We start from the raw sequence: 22,045 nt of genomic DNA on the forward strand, positions 1-22,045 counted from the left end.
TATTTGACTGATACTTTTTTCGTCACTTCTCTAGTAAGCTTTCTTTAGCTCCCAAAGTACTGCTATAAAGCCTCCAAATTAGGAATGTGTTAGAAATTCTTTGACACTCTATAACCTAATTGGTATTAAGGAACTGAAGCAGAATATAAACCACTGAAAAGAGTAAAACTTTTGGAAAACTATCAATAATGCCATTTTTTAACATTTTAATAGAGAACTTCGTGATGCATTTATGGACAAATACAGAACGTTGACATTTTCTAATCTAGCAAATTACTCAGAGAGTTTCTTTGAACAACTAGATTTTTCCACGATAGAAAGAATATTTCCAATTTTACAGGAGTTGGGTCTTTTCTTCAAGAAACCCAAAATCTGTTGAAAATTTTAAGGTTAATACACAAAGACATATAACATAAATTGGAATCTTAAAATTATAATAAGTGAGGTTGACACATCTCTGGTCATCCTTGGTTGGGGATTGTGGAGATCAGAGAAAGCTTTATTGAGAAGGCTCATTTGAATTGTACTTATTATCATGAGTAGGAATTCATGAAAACAGTGTGGTATGCAACAGACAAATACAAGTCCGTCCCAGCCACTTTCTGGTCATGCGGGGTTGGCAAATTACCTAACACTTTTGAGCCTCTGTTTTATCATCAATCAAATGAGAATAATATATTGATTTCAACTTTATTAAATTTGTGATGTAATGAGACATCCGTGATATACCTTAAAGGGGAGAGAGGAAGGTGGCTCCTAGTAAGTACTTAAGACATGTTAATTTCTAGGTCATTTTTTCTAGCATATAGCACATGCCTGACCATAGCAGATGCTCAAAAAATACTTGGTGAACTGTAAAGAATATCAAGATGTGCAAAGATACAGTCCTTGACTGTGTGCTCAGAATAGAGCAAGTAGTTTTGTATAGATTCAAAGTAGGACATGTGAAAAAGAGAAGTGACACACTACGTAACACAAGGATTTAAACCAGATGGCAAAGTCCATGAGTGCCAGGTAACAGTTTGTGTATATTTACTAAGCAGTTAGAAGAAATGGGCTAAGAAGAGGGACAAGATGACCTCGTCCCTTTTGCCAAGTCGTGATCTTGACTTGTATTCTAACCATGGCCCTTTATCCTCGACTCTGAAGATTGATACCTGTAATACTCTGTTTCCATCTTTGTTCCCAAACATATAAAATCTGTTTTTGTGAGTTTCCTGAGACTTCTCTTCCTTCCTCTACCCAGACACCACTTTTTCTCCCACTCATTTGTCTTTCACAGTTGCTCATTTTATGTCTCCAAACTGTACTAAGTATATCCTATGGCCTCAAACAGTGACGTAGGAATGACAGAAATAATGTGAATCCACCGCCTTCCCTATCCTAAGCTAGCTGTTTTCTCTGACCTGCATAGTGGTTCCCATTTTCAGTTGACTGTTTTCAAATATCTCTCCCCTTTCTTCTGCCCTCCCATGGGTTCTAGAAGACTTTTCCCACTTAGGAAATAGACTGATCCCTCAATACCAGAAACAATTAATTCAAAAGGCAGACAACAAGGATTTACATGGCACACAGCACCAAAGTTCTGGAGATACAAAGAATAGATTTTGTATGTATGTTTATGTGTGGTCTTTATTCTAGGATGACGGTGCCAGCACTAGTTTCCCCAGCTTAGCCCAGATGGTGTGCTTGGTTTTTGTAGACAAGAATCCTGCTATCTATCTATCTATCATCTATCTATGTGTGTCTGTGTGCGTATATTCATATATATATATATATATATATATGAATGTCATATATATGAATGTCAGCTTTTAAGGACATTTTGTGTGAGCCAATGTGTGAGAAGACCTTTGTGAAAATCAGTGTGTATTTAACTTGAATCAGTCCTCTTTATTCACTGATTCTGTATTTGCGAATTCGCCTACTCACTGAGATTTATTTGTAGCTTGAAAATCAATACTAGGGATGTTTTCACAAGCCATTCACAGAAATGTTCAGAGCTGTGAAAAATGTGAGTTGCCTGACAGTCCATATTGCCAGCTAAGGTTGAACAAAGCTGTGCTCTGCTTTCTTGTTTCAGTTCTCATACTGTAAACAAATGTCCTTTTTGCAGTCTATTTCATGCCTCCTTTTTTGCATTTTTTGTGCCATTTGTTGGTGATTCCACTGTTTAAAATGGCCTCCAAGTGTAGTGTTAAAGTGCTGTCCTTAACTGAGACCGTATGTCCTATTGAGAAAATACCTGTTTGATGAGGTCCACTCAAGCATGAGTACCCCTGGCCATGAGTTCAATGTTAATGAATCGACATGTTATTGTTTGAATGTTTGTGCTGGCCCCCTCCAAATTCATATGTTGAAATTCTGTGTCCCTTGTGATGGTTTCAGTGGGTGGGGCCTTTGGGAGCTGCTGAAATCCTGAGGATGGAGTCTTCCTAAATAAGATCAGTGCTATTCTAAATGCTAAAAAGAACCCTGCAGAGCTCTCCAGTGCCTTCCACCAAGTAAAAATACAACAAGGAGTCTGCAGCGAAAAGAGGGCCTTCTTTTGCATGGTGCAACCATGCTGGTACCTGACTGAACTACCAGCCTCCAGAACTGTGAGAAATAAATTTTTGCTTTTAATAAGCTACCCGATCTGTAGTGTTTTGTTACAGCAGCTCAAATGGACTAGAATACAATAATATGTGTGTGTACATACATACATACATACATACGTACACACACACATATATATTTATATATAACATTTATTAACCATATGTACAATATGTATTAAGTGTATAGATATTGTATATAAATTTAAATATCTTTAAATAGACACATAAGTAAACCCAGAGGCTTATAGGAACCAAACCCTGCATTTCCCCTAGGAGCAATGGTTCAGCATTTATTAATTCAGTGTTCTCAGGAAATTTACAGAACACAACTACTGGGAATGATAAGAACTGACTCTGCTCCCATACTTTTTAGCTCCCATCTTTTTCCTGCCCTCCATTTGGCTTGACATTTGTCAAGTATCAAAATTTTTAGGGCTCAGCAGATGAGAGGGCTCTCTGCTGCTGCCCCATATGACAATAACTAGTCTGTGGCTTCTTCAACCAAGTATCATCAAATACCACTACTTCATCTGCTTTTCTTTTCTCAGTAATTTATTTAAAAATACTTTTCTGATGGTCTTTTCCCTTTTTCCTCATGGTTATTTTATTGAGGGTTTAGGGGGTAATCCTCTTAACCTTTTGAGCTGGAAGTTCCAGCGTGTTCTTTCAGATTTTTAGAGGTTAAAACTAAGCAAACATAAGGTGCTTTAAGAACCATTGTTACACTTTTAAAGAAATAGTATCTTCAATCATGACATTTTAGATTCGGAACATGGAACATTTTCTCCAAGTTCCACATTTAAGTTGAAAAAACTAAAGGCCTCTCTAGATCCGATCAATATTGTTCTCTAACTTCCTCCAGCAATGTTTAACATCCTTGCAGCTAGTGCTGATTGTGGATGGTAAGGGACACTCACATTTTGAAAATAGTAAAGTTGTCAGTGGGTCAAAGGGGTACATGATTATCAGATCCTAAGAGACGTTATTTGTAGAAATAACTTACCAAGGATTATATGATGGATAGAAAAGCATATGAAGCTAGAAAGAAACTGATGGATTGGGATAAAAGGAATGATAGAGGAATTAAAAGTTATAATGAGGGCAGAGACTGGTTCAGTAAGGACCTAAGAGAGGGAGAGAGGGCGAGGGGGAAATTCTAGCCAAAGAAAGGGGATAACAGAACTCTCACTTTTACTGCTTCCTACAAATTATAAGTGGGCACAAAAAGTTGTTGAAATATTCAAAGGAAAAATTAACCTTAAAGTCAAAAGAATGAGTTTTAAAAAAGAAATTGCTCACTTAGCATTGTCATTTAATTGCTAACAGGAAAAATGGACATATCAATTCTGTTTGCATCTTTTTTTCTGTCTCTGGAGCAATTATGTGGCACTGAGTTAATTATGCTCCCTTTGAAGTCTTAGAAATTTAATACATTACATGTCTACAGTTAGTGTTCCACCTCTCATTCAAGAGTTTCAAAGCTTTAAGAAAAATACTGCTGTTACGTGCAGCTGAGTAAACCAACCTGCTGTGATATTGGTAGAAAAATATTATCACAATGTACCTGTTAGTGTCCTTGAAATTAATATGGTGAATCAGAAGTGCTTACATATTTGATTTAAATATGGATTGGGATGATATTTTGGAAAACAACTTTTTTGGATAGATTGGCATTAGAAACTACATAAATTATTTCCTTTCTAGAAGGTATACAATAATCTTATATAAATTAGAACTCCTTGTCATGGCTTTTAGTTTTCAGGTTTGATAAGAAAATCACTTATTTGAAAACAGGAAGTTTTATTGCTTATATGGTAATGAATATCATTTCCTATTTGCATTTTTTCAAGTTTTCAGAAAGGAACCCTACTTACATGAAATCCTTTTATACGGCAATGAGAGAAGTATATTATCTCTTATTCCTTAAACGTACTTTATGAAATAGTTTTCATTTCATTGTACTATATTCCAGAGAACTTTGATCTTGTCAGACAACTTAAAGGCAAAGTTACTTATTTCAAATATATAAGCAGCTTGCCAGAAATAAGCCTTTAGGAAGGCTTAGGAAACAAGTGAAGATATTTTTCTCAATGGATATAGCGAAATTCCCAGTAATCAAAAGGTACTCTGACTATTCAAATTACTGTGATCAGTTTTTAATAGCTATTTAAATAACTTGATATTTTACCAAAAAAGAAATTATTTGGAGACATTATGCAACGTACAGTTTTTAAGATGATACTAGTATAATGACATTTGAAAAAGGAACTTAACAATGGTATTTTCTTTTCCAAAATGTATCTACTGCATGAAAGTGTCTAATACTACTGTGCTCAAGATGGCTGCTATATATTTTTTAAAGTAAACCTTACATTGAAATATAACATACACCTCTCTGAATTCTACCCATTCGGTTTTCCTTCCCTTTCGCTATGGTCCTCTGATCAAAAACGAATAATGTACTATATGTCAGTTAATTGAACATAATTAAAAAATAAATAAAATAAAAAATAAATAAAATAAAACTATTTTAATATTTAAAAAAAGAAATATAACATACAGAAGAATAGTGCACATAAGTGTGTAACTCAACAAATTTCCATGCAACTAGTGTCCAGGTTAAGAAATAGTACATAATTGGTACTTCCAGTTTCCCTTCCTGTGTACCACTCTGTTATAACCCCCCGAAGGATAGCCATTATCTTTACTTTTAACACAGTAAACTAATTGTGATTAATTTTAATCTGTTCCTAAATAGAACCATACCGTATATGTTTTGTCTGCTTTCTATTGGTCAACATTATGTTTGTGAGATTCATCCATGTTGAAATACGTAGGCAAAGTTCATTCATTTTGATTGCTTCGAAGTCTTTAATTGTATGAATATGCCGCAGTTAATATAATTTATTTAATTTATTTTTATTTATTTTATTTTACTTATTTATTTAATATATTTTAAGTAAATAAATAATATTTAATTTATTTTATTTAATATAATTTATTTAAGATTTTTTTCGATTTCTGCCTATTACAAATAGTGGTTTTATGCATGTATTTTTGTATATGCATGTATTTTTACTGGGCGTATACTTAGGAATGGAATTGCTAACTGAAGAGTCATATGTAAGGAATGTCATTTATTAAAGCTAGATGATACAGCCAGTTTTCCAAAGTATTTATAGCCATTTGGATTTCTATTAATAACAAGTGAAAGTATTTCAATTTTCCACTTTCTTACCAACACTTTTTTTTTCTGTCTTCGTCATTTTATTTATCCTCATGGAAATGTATTAGATTTAGCTTTTGTTTTTAATTTGCATTTTCCTGATGGAGTTTTTTGTGTATTTTCTAACTTTTTTTGATATTTTATTTTATGGAGTGCACATTCAGGTCATTTTCCTTTTTCTTCCCCTCTCATAATTTGTAGATATTTTATATATATTATGGATAAGAGTTCATTGCCAAATGAATATATTTTAAATACTTTCTCCATTGTTTGTCTTTTTACTTCATAAGCAGAGAATTTTGATGAACATAATTTTTTATTTGTAATGTAGTCCAAGTTATTAATTTGTTTTCTTTATAATTAATATTTTTTGTCTTTTTTATTTGTTTGTTTTTAAAGAAATCTCCTCTTCTAAGACATGAAGACACACTCTTATGGCTTTTATTTTTGTTTTTGTTTTTTAGAAATTTTGTTTTATCATTTATATTTAAATCTGAAGTTCATCTGAAATTGATTTTGCTTTATGTGGTGGATGGTAGAGATAGATACATTTACCCTCCATATGGTGTCTGTTATTCATTTCAACCATAGGACCAGTTGACTTATGGTTCAACATAGGACCATAACTCAGTGCCTGAATTATGTTGGGAAGGAAGAATTTCCTGTGCACTTCAAGGTCCTTCTAGCTGGACTAAGAATCAAATTGACATAAAACAGATTAACAGGAAAAAATCAAATTTCATTTTGTACATACAGTGAATTCACACAAAGATTAAATTCCAAAGACAGTCACTAAAATGAGGTAATATGTCATCCTGAATTAAGGTGAAGAGAATAGGGGTCTGAGACTTCAAAGGAAAGATATGTGATTCACAGGAAGAGTAAATATTTGCTAAACAAATGTTTGCTGGACTATTTGGAAACAATGGAACATAAAGGATTTTGATTAAAGAGGTCTTGCTGGGCCCCTCCCTGTCTGTCATACTTAGTTCATATCATAATGTTGTTATCTGTGGTGATAGCTCTCTTCCTGGAGTAGGTCCTCTATCTAAATTCTTTTAAGCAGTTGTAGGGGAATGGGAGTAAAGAGCTTTTCCTGACTCCCCTGGGTTTTGATTATTTTTATCTCAAAATAATCTTCATGCCAAAGCAACATATTTCAGGGGAACCTGTCCCAAACCCCTTCAATGGAAAGGAATTTAGAGGTTCCTACCATCAATGAATGAAATGGGAGCTCATTAGTGTATTTGAAAGTATAGGGTTATTATTCCTGTATGCTATCTTATATCTTTGTCAAATATATATATTTTTTTCTCTCTAACATGAAGCACATGACTTTAGGAGAAAATACAGGATTATATTCATGATTTCATTGTTATTATGGGAGACATGATTTAAAAAAAAAGTTAATAATTCTGGATTTTACAATAAAAGTTGTAACTCTTTCCAAGGACCCAATAGACTTGGGTCATCAAGTAGCAGCTAGTGGCCAGTCGCTAAAAAATTCAACTCATTCATATGGTTTTTTATGTTGTCATGGAATTTCTAAAAGAAAAAAGAATTCTAATTTCACTTGACTAAAACAAACAAAGCCTCTAACAGGCACCACTTCATTCATGAGTTAATTTATTTTTCTTGTACCACAGTTATCAGTTATTGAACTGTTCTCAAATCTGATTTTTTGCTTTAGCTCAGTATTGTATTGAACTTGAAAGGCAGTTCTGTTACCAGTCAACCTACAGCTTTGTTTTTTTTTTTTCTTTTGATGAGAAAATCTCAAATTTATTTTCCTTTCCACCTGACCAAAATCGTATATGACAGCTCTTGCTTCTGTTAATGAGCCCTAAAGGAGCATCAGACTTTGTTTTTCTGGCTGGAGCTCTGTTTAACTTTTATAAAGTTCCCCTGAAAAAGGGAACTCAGCAGGGAATTAGGTTCTTATGAATTCAATCTCGTAATAAGACAGATCCAACTCACTTCTCTTTTGTGACTGCTAACTTGGGGTAGAGATATTGGTCAGTTTGCTACTAACTTCTACTAGTCTAAAAATCTTTTAACAATTTTTGCCTTTGCAACATCTAATTTGTTAGTTTTCTTTCTCTGTTAGCTTTTCAAATGGGTTCAACATTTCCATTCTATTCTCTTTATTGAAACAAAATAAAATAAATATCTGAACATTAGTGAAGGTTGTACTCTTAATTGAAAAATAAAATCACAATTGCTTCAATCTTTAAAACAAGGGCATTGAAGTCCTTCCTTAATCCATTATTCATTTATTCATTTATTTAGACAATATGTTTAAAGTTATTCTGTGCAAGGCAATGTGGAAAGTGTTGCTAGCAATATGGTCATGAATGATATATGATTCCAGCTCCTAAGGAATATACCGACTAAAAAGGAAAATGTTGTCGATATAAAATCTACAGAATATTAAAACCACAAGAAAGAAAACAGTTAAGTTACTCTCTTCAACCTCCAAAAGGAATTGAAAAGAAAAAAAAGTAACTCTCTAAAACTTGATCAAATAAAGTTTGCAGATAATGTATAAGAATATCTATATCTAGAAGTAAACCAAAACTTTGTTATGGGACAACTGAGAAGTCTTGGCTACTTCAAGGAATTCTTAACCATAACTTGCTATGTAGCTTTATCAAAGCAAGTCTAGAATTCGAATAAATCCAAGAGTAACTGTCCTGCCATGAAGTTACATGGAAAAACACACACACACACACAAAGGGATTAGTTAGAATAGACCTCATGTTAAATTTGAAGGTTAGAATTCAGCAGTGTTTGTCCATTACTGCCTAGAGAAGTTACGTATCAGACCTGGAAGGCAAGGACATGCCAACGTATAAAGGTATTCTCTGTAGTATGCCTGGCACAGTTTATCAGCCCTTACCATAGTCTGAGTGAAATAGTTTTCAAAATCACACACCTCCTCGTTGCTGCTCCCATTTTCAACATCACATTTTGAAGCTAGGAAAATGGTGAGCCCCTATATTTTAAACACTAGAGACATATGTTTCTAAAAATTAATAAATTAACAATTTAATTACTATGCCAGTTCTAGTAAATTTTCTTGTTATGTAAATGATAAATACATGCTACAAGTACCACTATTTTCCATTTCCAGAAGGAAACAAAGATTATTACACTCTGCCCTGCTCTTCAAGGCAGCCACGGCAAATGGATCTTAGTTAGCACAGGAGTCGAAATCTATTTGCCAACCTGGGTTAGTATGAGTCAGTCTCCCAGAACTTAATCAATTCCTTAAATGCTTACTGACAAAATCAATATTTTAGATTTGTAGAGGACTAGATTTTAAAGTATAGCCATCCCATGAAGCATTGTTGAAATGTTAGCTGGTACCCCTAGGTTACAATTCTATTTATAATTTTTCTCACTGTAATATAGATAAATAGGAGGGAAATAAACTGTGTAGGTAGAGAAAATTAAGAAGGTCCATTTGATTTTTCCAGCAAATCCTATTTTTAATAGAATACACAAAACTGTAGCAAATGAAGATTAAAAGATTAAACTTATATGTGTCTACCAAAACTAAAATTATATGAACATGTGGGTCCATTAATTTCAAATACTAATTACTTTAATTATGTATATTACTTGATGAGACAACATTTAAGTCAATATTTAAAACCCATATTTAGGATTCAGATTTAAAGCAATATAGTTAAAGGGTATCTTTCCATGAATGAAGGGAAACATGAATAAAGATACAGAGATAGAAATTGACAATCTGCAAGTTGGGGCAGGGGACATAGGCTACCTGAGGTAGCAGCATAGGATGTAAAATCAGGAAGTAAGATGATACCAGATTGGTAAGTGAAAACCATTGAATGTCAAACCTACAATGGCAGCATTAACACAAAATTTGGATTCAGTTTTTGCTAAACTAGCTGTGTAGCCCTGGGCAAGCTACTGAAAAACATTCAGCTTGATCTTCCTCATCTATAAAATGAAGTAGTTCCTAAATCACAGAGATTTTTGAAAACCATATCTGGTAATATAAATAGAAGGTGAAGAGTTATGTACACACTCAGTAAAAACTTGACCATGCCCCAGAATTGCTAGGTCAGATAAAGAAGAAAATTCAAATGATGTTGGAATTAATAGACTTGGGAATGATTGGATAGGAAGAATGAGGTTGAGATGTGGGCAACAGAGATGGATCCTATGTTTCAAGTCTGGGTCTCAAGGAAGTTAAGGTTTTGAAATCAGGAACATAAGAAGATAAACAGGTTTTGAGATAATATGGTAAATGTAATTTCAGTAATAAATTTATGTTGTTCTAGAACATCTAGATTGAGACATGCATTAGATTGGTGGAAATGAATGAAGAGAATCCATCTGAGCTAAGGAAAAGCTATTGTATTTGCCAGTATGATGATCATTAGTGACCTTCAAAGAAATATTCTTATTAAAATAGTGTGAGGAGGGGAAAGATTATAAGGAAATAAATAATGAAGGGCTTGTTAGCAAATAAGCAGAGCAAGAATAGGCAGCTTTTTCAAGTTTGGAAACAAAAAGAACTGTATCTTAGAAAGAAACCCATTTCAAAGAAGATATTTTTCAAGACTCTTTCATGGAAATAAGGGAAACCAGGAGGAAAGGGGAAAAGAGATACAAGATATCGAAAACAAATCAATATAGAATTAGTGAAATGAAATAAAATCAGTTTTGGAGTTAGATTATATTTTATCAGGATGCCTGGGTGGCTCGGTCAGTTAAGCATCTGCCTTCAGCTCAGGTCATGATCCCAGGGTCCTGGAATCAAGTCCCACATCAGGCTCCTTGCTCAGTGAGGAGTCTGCTTCTCCCTCTGCCTGCTGGTCCCCCTGCTTGTGCTCTCTCTCTCTCTCTCATTCTAAAAAAATAAATAAATAAATAAATCTTTTTAAAAAGATTATATTTTAATGGAAAGAAGCTAAGAAAGTAAGAAAGGATAAAAACACAGAGAATCTGAAGGTAATGAAGAGGGCTCAATTGCATTTGGACAAGATACATATATAGTACAACCAGTAGATTCTAATTAGTTTCCTGTAAGTATTTAGTAGACTGGATGCAGAGGCGGAAAATAAATGACGTAAAAAAGAATGGCTTACCCAAGGAGGGGCACTAGCCAACATGCAGCTATAGAAGAATCAGGCTGCCTATGAGGACGCTAAACCAGACAACATAAGAGATGCTGGACATCAACTGATTTCTAGCATGAAACCTATTTCTTAATGTGAGCTACCAGCTTTAAGGAAAATATTGTTAAATAATAAAATATTAACTTTCCTTATATTTTGGTTGCACTTACATAATAGGTCTAAACTTGAATTGAAAAGAAAGAATATTAACTGGATTAATACTTCAAAGATAAATAAAAATGTGCTTACCTAGAAGAAAATTTCTCAGCCTTGGCTATTGACAGTTTGGCCTAGATAATTCTTTACTGTGGAAGGCTCTCCTGTGCATTATAATATGTTAGAGTCATCCCTACATCTACTGCATAGACACCAGTAGACACTGATCATGATTTAAAAAAAAAAAAAAAAAAAAAAAAGCCAAACATTGCCAAAAGTTCCCATTAGTGGTGATGACGGTCATAGGGAATTAAAATCATCCTTGGTTGATAATCACTGTTACAAAACTATTCAATGTTTGAAACACTAAATTTTGTTCTCATGGACATTTTATTGCTGGCATATGACAACTTTATTTCACTTTTCCCCTAATAATAGCTAGTCAACATTTTTTGGACTCTTTCCAGGTGACTGACATTGTGCTAATCACTCTGTAAATTATCTTGTATAATCCTCAAAAAATCCAGTAGGATGGGTATCTTCATTCTTCATTAAAGGAATGTCATATACACATTTGTTTATCTATATTGTGCAGATTATTTGCATTTTATTTTATTTTTGTTAAACTAGTCATTATTTTCCAAGTTGTTTTACTATTTTCTCACAATTTCCATCATGAATTCATTTTTTAGTATAATTGGTTTCCAAGTAATACTTACCTCTCAACTGCTAAGTTTACTATAATGGTCTTTTAACTGAGGGGCAAATCAGTCTGCCTAAGATTTTTAGCACAAAATATATGGAAAGGCAAAAGAAATGAATTGTATACATAAAATGACACATAACTAATCGGTGGCAAGAAATCTAAGTTGATTCTGAACATTGTAAAGTAGTTGCCATAGACAAAACTTAACATTTAGTAAATTTTTCTTATGTTCCAGACACTGCTCTGAGTGTGTTTTACATATTAACCTTGTTTTTAATCCTCACCCCAAAGGTATGAGGTATATTGAGCATTTGGCCCCATTTTACAAAAAAGGAAAATGAGACACAAAGAGGTGAAACTAGCCCTAGGTCACGCAACAAGTAATAGCAAATCCAAGTCTAGACCATTCTCTCTCTCTCTCTTTTTTTTTAAGGTTTTATTTATTTATTTGACAGACAGAGATCACAAGTAGGCTTAGAGGCAGGCAGAGAGAGAGGGGGAAGCAGGCTCCCCGCTGAACAGAGAGCCTGATGCGGGGTTCGATCCCAGGACCCTCAGATCAGGACCCTGGGATCATGACCTGAGCTGAAGGCAGAGGCTTTAACCCACTGAGCCACCCAGGCGCCCCAAGTCTAGACCATTCTTAACAGGTATGCTATGCTCTGTTGCCTCTCCAGGTATATAATACATGTGAAAAAAATCATCCTAACTTTCTATTCATGACAAAGAAATTATTGCTAGGCTTAACTCCTGTTAAATCATTGTAAAGGAGAATTTGCAGTGGGATAAGTTAGGGGAAGAGTAGTGAAAAACACTATTATGGAAATTGGTCATTATGATTAGGCTATCTATGTTTGGTCATTTGTGTTTACCAAAGTTAGGCTCCCACCCAACCACAGAAACCTGGAGATAGAAATTCTATCTTCCTTGACTAATAGATCTCAATGAATTGGCCCTCAGGTCCTTGAGAAAGGCATTCCTGGGTTGTAAAACTATAAGAGGCTGGGAGAAGATTAACATCTCAGGGGCACAGAGAAATAATTTATGATTCCAAGTGTCCTAAAGTAAATGTTCTAAGAAAAGGGAAGTCAAAGGCCTTGAATCAGAAAGAAAACTGTCTAAAACTTAGTCAACTGAAGGGAATATTAAGGCTGTCTTGGGTCAAGCATACACAAGCTATTTAGAATAAATATTTTAGCTTTAATGTGTGGGCTCATAATAATTATTTTATACATATATATTATAGATCAAGTAATATAATTGAATATTACATTTTGAATAATGATTGAATATATATTTTCAAATGTCTAGATTGCAGAAATGTATTATCATATAAAGGGACTTTGGGGATGAAAGAAATTGTTATACTCCAGTGACTCACAGGATAGTACTTAATTACTGATGTGACAAGACTACTAGACATGCTATATGTGAGCTGGCAAAACAAAAGATAATGCTGATTTAATCTAAGAGGTTCAAGGAGTCGGCCTCATACAGGACTCATGGAAGAAACAGAAGGCAATAACGAGGATCCCATTGCAAAGTTCACAGAGCAGAGCTGAAGAGGATGAGAACTCAAGGGGTGCAGAAGAGGCATGGGGCTGACTGTATTTGTAACAATATGAGTTTGCTTTTGCTGAGAAGCCTGGAATAAGTTGTCAGCATGATTCCAACCCGTTCTCGGTGCATCTGACCTGAGCTCACTATAGCTACAAACAAAAGTTTCACAAACTTTTGGTAGAAATGGAATCACAATTTCAAGAGACTCAGATTTTGATAAGGAAAGCTTATGCTTTACATTTCTATGACTGTTTTTAGAATTGTCAACCTCAGGGTATTTCTAAATTCTCCAGCTCCTATTACAACAGGGTTGCTCTATGTCAGGATTAAATTGATGGATTTGAAAGCAAACTAAAACCATAAAATAAACCCATCAATCTAGCACTTTGGAAATGTGTATATGAATTTTAAAATGGGCTTTTTTTTTTTTTTTTTTTAAGATTTCACCAAATTCCAAGTCCACTGACTCCCTGAGGTTAGGTTCACTTTACTCCTTGGAAATTAATTGTTTTTTATGGAACTGCTTAAATTGAGAAAATTTACTATTATTCCTGGAAACCCAAATAAAATTTGAGAAGCGTGGGGTCTGGGTATATCTCTGTAATTCTCAGTATTATTTCTATCTTGTAGGTACCCAAATTCCCATTGATTAAGACATAGGTGATCAATGACTACAACAAATACGTAACTGCACACTTTTATATAGATGGTGTTAATTACATTTTTGGATTATTGAAGTACTACTGCTAACTAAAACCACACATATTTCTGAAGAGTTATTTGTCCATTGTTATTTAGTGTTAAATATATGAAATTTTTTTTTCAGTCGATATACGGATCTGTCTGTGAGGAATTTAAAAATTACCTTTACCTAGATCTTATCCAAGAACTTTAAGATTTTTTTTTAAGATTTTATTTATTTATTTGACAGAGAGAGAGAGATCACAAGTAGGCAGAGAGGCAGGCAGAGAGAGAGAGGGGTAAGCAGGTTCCCCGCTGAGCAGAGAGCCCGATGTGGGGCTCGATCCCAGGACCCTGAGATCATGACCTGAGCCGAAGGCAGAGGCTTAACCCACTGGGCCGCCCACGCGCCCCAAGATTTTTTATTTTTTAAGTTTATTTATTTGAGCAAGAGATCAGGAGCAAGAAGGGAGAGGGGAGGAGGGAGAAGGAGAGAGAGAATCTCAAGCAGACTCAGCACTGAGCACACTCTCACGACTCTGAGATCATGACCTGAGCTGAAACCTAGTGTCAGAGGCTTAACTGACTGTGCCACCCAGCACCCCAGGCACTGGTATTTTTAAGAAGCCCCCTCAGGTGGCTGATTATAAGGTTCAGGTTGCTGCTTCTCAAGCTTCAATGTGCCTACTAATTTGGAGATTTTTATTAAAATGCAAATTCTAATTCTGTAGGTATGAGCCTGAGATTTTGTATTTCTATCTGTCTCCCAGATAACACTAGAAAGAGGATATATAGAATATTTCCATCATCACAGAAAGTTCTATTGGCCAGCACTGCCCTAGAACTTGAATTTATATCTAATAAAACCTTTGTCTGAACTCAGAATAACTGCCATTAGCAGAGTATAGAAATTTGATAATAAATACTGGCTAACAGTGTAAATACCTTTTCAATATAAGAAACAATAATACAACTAACACATCCACCTAATTACATTTCAAACTATAATAGGTGTTTCTCGGCCAACGGGCATGAGGCATATTTTTTGTTGGAAATAATAATAATAATAGAAGTTATTTTTGGGCAGTCCCCTTTAGCTTAAGTGTTTGAACACTGATTCTTTCTAAACTGATAGTGCAGGAACTCTAGTGTCTTTCAGAACCTGCCATCTTCTTTTACCTTTCCACAAGGATTCTGATGTCAAGATTGTTATGTTGATGACTTAGTTGTTTCAGCTGTTACTTGGAGACAGGTGCTACTACGAGGAACATTCACAAATCACTCTTATACTGGGCTGTTTCCAATTTCATTGTCCAGTGCCTCCCTGTCAGAGCAAGATGTCTCCTCCAGCCCAATAGCAGTGGCCGTCTCCCAACACTAACCCTATTCCCCAAGCATCTAGCCCTCAGTTGAGTCAAAAGTAGTAGTATATTCCGTTCCATTAGCTTGATAGAAAAACTCTGGTGATCTGGTATTTATTTTACCTATTTTTTTTTTTAAATCACAGTTTCCTTTCTCAGTGTGTTTAGTACTCATCATATAGAGCTTGGCAGGGTGTCTCTCATAGTAATGCCTCCAATTACACCCAAAGATTAGAAACACCAAACTTGGGGTGTTCCATTTCATGCAGTGCGCATTGAGGTTGAAGTTTGGACCATATCCCCCAGAGAATGAGTGATCTAACTCAGGTATCTAGCTGTTATTCCCCAAAAGTCCAGGTACATATGCTCACTCATAATTAAGCAGCTTAAGCAAACAGACCACTGTGTTCCCACCCAGGCAGCCAGCCTTTCAGACATAAAATGAGGAGCTGAGATGGTTGGATCTAAACCATGCTGGGACCCCATTACAAAATAAAATTGCTCCTTAAAATGCTAACACATTCTGCATACAATAATCACTTCCTATTTACTCTAGAAGAATTCCAATAATAACAGGAGAAACAAAAGAGAGAAATGAACAAGCAAATATGGCCCTTTAAATTTCTCTACCGACTAATTCAGGTTGTTTTCTAGCATTGTTTAATGAACACATACTTTTGTGAGTTTTGGATCTTTTAAATCTATTACCATCATTCTCATTATTATTGTAATCCTTTGTTAGACTCTAAGCTTCATGGGGTCAGAGTCTTCATTTATTCAACTTTAAATCCTGTACTATATGCAACCTAATATGCTACAAAGAGCTGATTCTAAATAAACTGTAAATTTTAGAGGTGAAATTGTCCCAGGGATTTATAATTCTAACTTGATTTTGAGAGTTTTAGACATCCTATAAGTGATCCAGATAAGAACTAAGTTATATATACCAGGATGACCCAAACATGTTCCTTCTTATCTAATTGTAGCCTTTCCCCCCTTCCAACTGTATATAAAATAGTAAAATATCATTTAATTATAAGGACTAAAGAGAGGGTAAATGAGAAGAGATGGTTAAATTTTAGGAGAGAAATTACCATATCAAAATATAAGTCAGGATGCTGCACTCTTTGTCCCAATAAAATGGTAACCTCCTTGAGGTCAGGGACTATTATAAATTTCATATTCTCATCAATATTTGACATAACACACATGCAACTGATGCCTAATGAGTGTTTAATGGTTTGCTTTATTCTACTTGTGCAACCAGTCAGGCAGGAAAAAAAGTGATTGCCTTCCCTATAAAAACATTTTCTTTTTTATTTATGACAGTCTGACCAGATGAGAATTTTGACACAATTGTAAAGAACTAGGGAACAGAACCACTCTCGGATTACTTCACTTCCCAGCTGATTTTAAACACCTGGAGAAATAAACCACTGAAAATCCTTCGTGGTGTCCACAGTTAAGTTCGGGCACAGTCTCACAGCTCTCAGCATGAATAGTAATCTCCAAAATTTAACTTGAGCCCTTGAGGAATCAAAGTGGCTTAACGGACTTCTCTTTAGAAGGAATGAACTTCAACCCGACATATATAGTCACTAATTATTATTATTTCTTAATTCTCTTAAAACATGAAAAATGAAAGTCTAAACCGTAATTCTAATTGGCAAAGGAATTTCATACCAGGAAGGCACCTCTTGATTAGCAGCTGTGTAGGCAGAGGGAGGGTTGGGGGTATGGAAATTTGGCTAAGAATTCACACAGAAAAGTGCTTGATGTGCTTCAAAATAGCTCAATCAGTACTCAGCGTGCTGTGAAGGCGCTCAACTGGTGCTCAATGGCAGCGTATTTAAACGAGTTGAAAGCTTACTTTTTGGAAGTGCTCAATTGGGAGTGCTCAAGTTGCGGCCCTTATTAGTTGAAGGCTAACTAACTTTTGCTTTCCATAGGGTTCGCTTCTCAGGGAAGCAGACAGACCGTTTTGCTCCACATGTGCCCAGGTTGAACCTGGACTTTCCACGAAACACTGGGAGATGTGTGTTTCTTTTGGAGGAGGCGAATCTCCGACCAGCCATTCCCATTGCTTTCTCCGGCTCTTTCTTGTGCTCTGTCTCTCTCTCTCTCTTTTTTTCTCACTCTCTCATCTTCCTCATGTCTTCACATTATCCTCCTCAGTATTTTAAGCTTTCCTGTCTTGTTTGAAGCCATTTTGAGAAGATCAAAATAGCGGAGTTTGCTGTGTGACTTCATCTGATACCTTTTTCTTCTTTCCCCTAAGCGCCTCTTCCATCATTTTGATAACATTGCTCCTCCAAAAGGGTTCTGAGCTTCACTCTCAGTTTAAGAAACTGTATAGCTTTGTGCTAGGTTCCATTAATGTTCACTTTAACCGCTGATTAATTCATTAGTATTGTAAGGGCCTATTCAGCCAGAGCGGCCCCACCCCAGTTGAACAGCCATTTTGTTGTTTATGCAGTAAAACTTAAATTGACCCTGCCCCCCCCCCCCCCGAACTTACTTAAAAGCAAGTCTGGAAAACCAGTTAACAAAGCCCAAATACAAGGATGGGTCAGGTCAGGTGGAGATAAAGGCCCAAATACAAGGGTGGGTCAGGTCAGGTGGAGACATACAATCAGTAAAGCATGCATACAGTCTCCCTAGCTACCAAGGAGTGTGGGCCCCGCCTTTTGGGCGCCAATTCTGACTAAGGTGATAGGCTAGTTCAAACAGCTACTATGGGGTGAATGGTAATTCAATTGGCCACCCGTGTGGGGCCTAGCATGACTGTGCAGCTTCCTCTGTGTGTTACAATCTCATTGGCTACCTGTGTGTGGCCAGGCCCAACCACATGGCCTTTGCTCCATAAAAGTTAGTCTGTGAGGCTGGGAGGGGTCGCCCTCTCTGTAAGAGGCACGGCCCCAAATGGTCGGTTTGATTCTCGATGCTTGGTGCGAAATAAAGCTTTGCTTGACCTTCGCTTTGTATCAGTCTTGCTCCTTTAATCACGGGCCCATTATTGGGGGACCCAACATTGGGGAACCCAACAGTATCTTACTTTTTAAGTAGGAAAGATGAGTCCCATCCTGTGCTATATAACAAATAAATAACTTCATTAATTAAATAACTTAAGATCAAATTTGAGCTACATATTTCAAGAATGCACTTTGGGAAAAATATACTATGTCCTTTAATTATTTCACTATTGTTTTAATTGGGATGAAGATTTCAATGGATTCTATTTTCTATAACAACCTTAAAATTTCATGGGAAGATGTACTGATGTATAAATGCATTTTTTAGCATACTTAAATGATGTCATGTATTCCTTTTGCAGTACTTCAGTATACATTTTTTTTTTTTTTTTTTTTTATGTGGGAGTTAGTCCACCATATACATGTGGTAGTTAGTCCATGACTGCTGACTCAGGTCAGTGGTGTGTGTGTGTGTGTGTGTGTGTGTGTGTGTGTGTGTGTGTGTGTGTGTTTCTATGTTTTAATGCCCTGGATTCAAGTGCCAGTTGTACCCTATTTACCCTGATTACTAATACAAACACCCAGGTGAAGGAAGCCTTTGAGAACATCCCCTTTAATAAAGCAAAGCCAAGCCACAGCTTTACCTATAGAAATACTGTGTCAGAGCCTTTAGTTCAGTTTATTCTTGATCTCCTACAATGGTGGGGCAAATTGTTGTTCAAGCTAAAGGTAAAAGAATGTTTAGGCAAATAGAAAGGTAATCTGTATACTTCACAGAACTACTGAAGAAAGGGAACGCGTAGTCTTCATTTTAAGGTGAGTAAAATAACATCTTAATTGAGCATCTGATGTAGGAGTAATAATACATTAGCCTCCTAAAGCATCTCCCAACCAACCTCTTTCTAAGGCAAAGGTGCCTTCCAGTCCATAAATATCATTAGAAAGGTCATGGGTTTTGGTGGAGATATATGAGGACTTCTTAGGCTGTAACTTTTGAAAATGGGTCTCATCTAACTCCCTCATTCTGAGTTGGGTTCTCCAAGCAATCTTCTAGTTTTAGTTGGCTTCCGTATCTGTGTACTGTAGAGAAAGTTGATTAGATGAATAAATTGTTTAGAAAATAAGTTAGTCAATATAGTGTTATATGCCAATTATACTTCAATTTTTTAAAAAAGGTTATATTCTAATATAAGTGGAAGAGATAGGAATCTCACTGGAAATTAATAAATTTGCATGAGGGCTTTCTATCACCAAGTACATTTCACTGATGTGAATTTGCACTGAGTGAGGGAATAGTGCATTGTGTTCTCTGAGTCTGCAGTGTTAATGGCCTGACCTTAAATGGCAATGAATTTAATAAGGTAATGACTATCACACCTGAATTCTGTTTTCAGAAAACTTTCTAGATGTCAAAATTGTGTTTTAAAAATTTTCTTTTTGGATTTCTATTGAATTTATGTTTTTTTTTACAGTAATACTATGCTCAATTTTATGAGCACAATGAACTTTTTTTAACCTTTGTGCTGATATTCAAAACTACAGAACTAAAGGCATTTCAATGAAAATTAAAATTTGATATTTTTAGCAACCTGAAGTAGCTTATAATGATAATATCTAATTAGGAATATATTTTTTATAGAACCAAATGAAGGAAGTTGGGCAGCAGAGGCTTCTTCACAAATTCTACTCACTGGCTATGAGAGGCAGTAGCGTGTTATTGCTTTGCTCTAAAATAAAGATAGAAATGCATGCCCCGTTGCCCCTCGCTGTTTGGCATATTGAAACTTGTCTATTAAATTACCCTTTACAGAGTTCCACCATGTTCTCTCTCTCTGAAAATAAAAGCTAATTCAACTTTTTTTTATTGTTATGGTAGAGGAAAAAAAAAATACCTACAATGGGAACTTGCCACGAAATCATACATCCAAGTGATGTATTTACTTTAATAAACCAAGAAGGTATTTAGGTGGTTTGCATCAATTTGAAACAATTATCTTTTGGTACTTACTTGACCTAGTTAGATAACGATGTGTAGATAGATCTGATTCAACAACCCATTACTAAAAATGTTCGGTGAAGTCTTAAAACAACTGGTTGTAATATTCCTGAACAATAGGGGGCTCCAGGTTCAGCCTCCTGTGAGGTGTGTGGTACTTGTTTGTAATCAGCTCTGACATTTTTCAATATTTCGACCACAAAGGAGCTCTGTTTCGAAAGTACTTACTAGAGAACAGCTAAATGTGTGTTGTCCATTGAGCATTACTTATTTTTCTTGATTTCTTGTTTTCAGTTGTTGGTGGCCAAGATTAAGAAATGATTGAGAAAGTGTCAGTGTATGTCATTTGATTGCTGTACAGGATGAATTTTTTTAACTTTTTAATATTATCTTTTCCAGATTAGGATTTCGTCATGTCTTATTAATATGCAAATGCATGTTATGACTGTGTTTTTCCTCTACTGTATGATCTGCTTTCCAATTGAAAATTAATAAAGCCTCTCGACTGGTCCTAAAGTTTTCATCAATATGAGCAGATGTTGCTATTGTTTGTTTGACTGGAGCATTTACTTTGAAAGATACCATCTGAGCTTGAAAACAAACTAAGCTCTAGTCCTGTTTTTGTATAAGAGTGTCAGGAAAATATTTTGCTTTGTTTTGATTTCAGTGGTAAATCGATGGTAGTTATCTGATCATTTTTAGGATGTGAATTTAAGCAAGAAGTCATACTTGCTTTTTGGTTTTTATATGAATGTCTAGTAAACAACAACAATACACTTTTCATATGGGGAATCAAATGACAATGCATCTCTAACAGTGCTTTTTATAAACTATTTGCTATGTTAAATTTCAGTCATTTTATCCTTTTTGTAAAAATTGAGCCAGCATATAATGCAAATGACATGCCACAGTTCTAACCAACCACAGATTGTTCTAAGCATTACAATACCTCTATAACATAGTTACTATTATTATTCTCATTTTATAGATGAAGCTAAGGTACAAGAAGATCTATAGCTTCCCCAAAGTCACACTGTGGGTTGTAACCCAGGAAGCCTGCCTCCACAGTTTGTGCTTCTAACTGCCATATTATGCAGTATTAAAAATTCCAAGTGTCTCCATTATTCCCCTACGAGACCTTTGGCTGTCTGTAAATAAGTTCTTGCTTTAATGGTAAGATAGTGGACTTTCCACTAGTGGAAATTATTATTCCTTGACTGAAAATCTCATTAGAGTTTCTGAAGGACACACACCCAAAAGAGAGGAAGGAGAGAGAGAGCATCACAGATTGGTTAATGTTGTGCCAATCCTAAAGATCAATAGGATAAAAATATTGTACTAGCCTATTTATTTCATTTAGTCTTAAAGGTTAAAACTTTCAACAAAAAAAATCATTAAATAATCTTAACATATGGTGTAAATACTGATTACAATATTCGTTTATTATCTTATATGTACTAGAATAAATCATTTGAATAGACCATTCATCAAAGTTATACAGGCATTATAAATGTAAGAAAGTGGAATCCTAAAGGAGAAAGTATAGAATAATCTATTGTTCAGGCAAATTTACCTTTTTAGAGATACCTTATCGTTCTAGAACAAACGATAATAGTAAGTGAATAGAATACTTC

The 22,045-nt window shown here is 35.2% G+C and overlaps 1 protein-coding gene across 3 annotated transcripts in view; it reads left to right on the top strand.

Annotated features, from left to right (window-relative positions):
- The window catches only part of GRID2 (glutamate ionotropic receptor delta type subunit 2), a gene marked incomplete at both ends in the record, with an annotated part of 1,466,807 nt that overhangs the window by 812,162 nt on the left and 632,600 nt on the right, over nt 1–22,045 (top strand). The gene's annotated exons all lie outside the window — the stretch shown is intronic.

This window comes from Martes martes (genome assembly GCF_963455335.1).
Source record: "Martes martes genome assembly, chromosome: 2".
NCBI classification, from domain to species: domain Eukaryota; kingdom Metazoa; phylum Chordata; class Mammalia; order Carnivora; family Mustelidae; genus Martes; species Martes martes.